Genomic DNA, 3,084 nt, shown 5'->3' on the forward strand with positions numbered 1-3,084 from the left:
TGAGATGGTATCTCAGTGTGGTTTTGATTCGTGTTTCCCTGATGATGAGTGATGTTGAGCATCGTTTCATGTGCCTGTAGGCCATCTGGATGTCGTCTTTGGAGAAGTGTCTGTTTATGTCTTCTGCCCATTTCTTCACTGGGTTATTTGTTTTGTGGGTGTGGAGTTTGGTGAGTTCCTTGTAGATTTTGGATACTAGCCCTTTATCTGATATGTCATTTGCAACTATCTTTTCCCATTCTGTCGGTTGCCTATTAGTTTTCTTGATTGTTTCCTTTGCAGTGAAGAAGCTTTTGATCTTGATGAGGTCCCAAGAGTTCAGTTTTTCTTTCATTTCCCTTGCCTTTGGGGATGTGTCAAGTAGGAGAGTGCTGCGGTAGAGGTCTAGGAGGTTTTTTCTTACTTTCTCCTCGAGAGTTTTGATGGTTTCCTGTCTCACATTCAGGTCCTTCATCCATTTTGAGTTCATTTTTGTGTATGGTGTAAGAAAGTGGTCTAGTTTCATTCTTCTGCATGTAGCTGTCGTGTTCTCCCAGCACCACCTGCTAAAGAGACCTTCTTTTTTCCATTGGATACTCTTTCCTGCTTTGTCAAAAATTAATTGGCCGTACATTTGTGGGCCCAGCTCTGGGTTCTCTGTTCTATTCCATTGGTCTATGTGTCTGTTTTGTGCCAATACCATAGTGTCTTGATTTGTAAAATGACCATGCAAGGTGAGGCTCTGCGAAGTGATCTTTTTTTAATGTTTAAAAAAAATTTTTTTTGTATTTATTTTGCGAGAGAGAGTGGGCAGGGAGAGGCAGGGGAAAGACAGAGGGAGAGGAGAAGGGTGGCTTTATCATGACAACAGAGAGCCCAAAGGGGGCTGGAACTCACAAACCATAAAATTATGACCTCAGCCAAAGTTGGATGCTTAATGGATTAAGCCACTCAGGAGCCACTCAGGCACCCCAAAGTAAATCTTAATATTTAATAGCAAAAACTGTAATTGTTTTGTGATTTAGCATTAAAATTTTTCTCCTTGACGCTTGTAAATGTAAAGTTGACACCGAAACAACTGGGAATTAGGGACATCAACTCCCTTCCACTCTTCCACAGCTGTAAATTAGTATATAGCTTTGATTCTCCTAAAACTTAACTACTAATAGCTTACAGCTGACTGGAAGCCTCACCAATGTCATACACAGCTGGTCAACACATATTTTGTATGTTATATGTATTATATACTTTATTCTTGCAGTAAACTAGAGAAAAGAAAATGTTACTAAGAAAATCATAAGGAAGATAAAATACATGTACAATACAATATTTATAGGAATATATCTGCATATGAGAAGACTTGCACAATTAATTCCTTGAGGGTTAGTGTTTTTGCAGACATTACTTTCTCTGGCATATATTCCTCTCTCTCTCTCTCTCTCTCTCTTTTAATTTTGTTTTTGTTTTTGATTCTGATTACAACCACTTCATTCACCTTCACTAAATTCTTCTAGCTGTATATCTAAAGTGTGTCAAATGGCAGCCGTATTAACATTCCCACAGTCTGCTCATCTTTCCTAAAACTCTATTTACTTCTAATACAATTTCACTTCTTACATTACCACTTTTTGATTTTTTTACAGCAATTTCATCATTGTTGGCTAATCTTCTTTTTTAATTATCCAGTTTTGAAATTTGTCACATGGGTTTATTCAGGTAAACAACTATATGCTTTGCTGTCTGGACATGACCTGAGTAACAGATTTACAGTGACCATTAATAAACATACTTTGAAAGAAATTATGTGATTGATCATTGATAAGGTTGTATGTCTATTATTTACAAAGCAATTTTTAGATTGTAGAACATCAGCAAAAGTTGTACATTATACACTTACAGTTAATATACTGAAATAATTGAAATTTGACCCATATTAAGAGATTTGTTCTATTTAATTAAACTATGATGACTGAAATTTATGCATATTGGAATTGTGCAGAGCCCAAACTGCCTGTATTAAAAGCTCATTTATTATTTTACTACCTAGAAAACTACTATTAAGTTTTATTGTAGTATTACTTTAATAATTTTTGATGCCTAATTTTTTTTGCAAATGTAATCATCTTGCTAATACAAATGTGAATCTTTTTCTTATTTTTAATATTAAGGTAAAGTAGGTGGGTTCTAACTTTTTGAAATGATACTAACTTTGAAAGTCATACATGAAAGTTGTTTTACATTATATTCATTAATATAAAGCTTTTTATACAGAGATCTCTCAGTCGTAAGAGAAAGAAAAGAGAGAACATTAAAATAAAGGAAGAAAAGAAAGAAGATAAATAAAAAAGAAAATTGAAAGGGAGATAACAAGGAGATCCCAAGGGGTCAAGCCTTGCCTTCTTTTCCTTCTAGTGGGTCTAGAAAATGTAATGTGGGTCTCCTATGTAATGTGAACATTTTAGCAAGTATCCTCTTAGTGAACATAGGTGATTCAACATACTCAAATTTGAGCCACACAGTGCTCTTTCAGACAGAATGTCTTCACTTCAATATTATAAATAAAATTAAGAAAAGGAAGAGATAACATTGAACACCCCTATAAATCCAACATCCTTTGACTTTAAAATCCTGCATCCTTTGACTTTTCCAATCCTGGTGATGAGGACTGGGTGTTAGATATAATTAAGGAATCACTTAATCTACTCCTGAAAGCAGTATTACACTATATATTAACTAACTAGAATCTAACTAAAAACTTGAAACATGAAAAATATAATAAAATCCTTACTCCTTTTCAGTTGGCTTCACTGCCAATTTAGTAGTTGAACAGGGCCGAGATTGAGAATTTTGAAAGAAGAAATTTGAATATTATTACCAAAGGATTACCTCTGAGGGCAATTCTATCCAACATTTTCTAATTTTGCCATTGGATTACGTCATAATGAAGAATTTTTAGGATATATGCATGGACAACAATTCCAGAATATACACATGAAATCTTTCTCTTTTGCACATGAACTTCAGCTTGGTTAGGTATAGTGATTTCTGTCACATACTGTTTCCTACCAAACCTTTGTAAGAAAGTTAGTAAGAATAAAGTCTGAA

The 3,084-nt window shown here is 34.4% G+C and overlaps 1 long non-coding RNA gene across 1 annotated transcript in view; it reads right to left on the reverse strand.

The window, feature by feature from the left end:
- The window catches only part of LOC115299754, a 92,716-nt gene extending 89,867 nt beyond the window's left edge, over positions 1-2,849 (reverse strand). Inside the window, exon 1 of the long non-coding RNA XR_003912325.1 lies at positions 2,768-2,849. This is a non-coding gene — a long non-coding RNA (uncharacterized LOC115299754). The remainder of the gene's footprint in view (positions 1-2,767) is intronic.
- Between the last annotated feature and the right edge of the window lie 235 nt (positions 2,850-3,084).

This window comes from Suricata suricatta, chromosome 1 (genome assembly GCF_006229205.1).
Source record: "Suricata suricatta isolate VVHF042 chromosome 1, meerkat_22Aug2017_6uvM2_HiC, whole genome shotgun sequence".
NCBI classification, from domain to species: Eukaryota; Metazoa; Chordata; class Mammalia; order Carnivora; family Herpestidae; genus Suricata; species Suricata suricatta.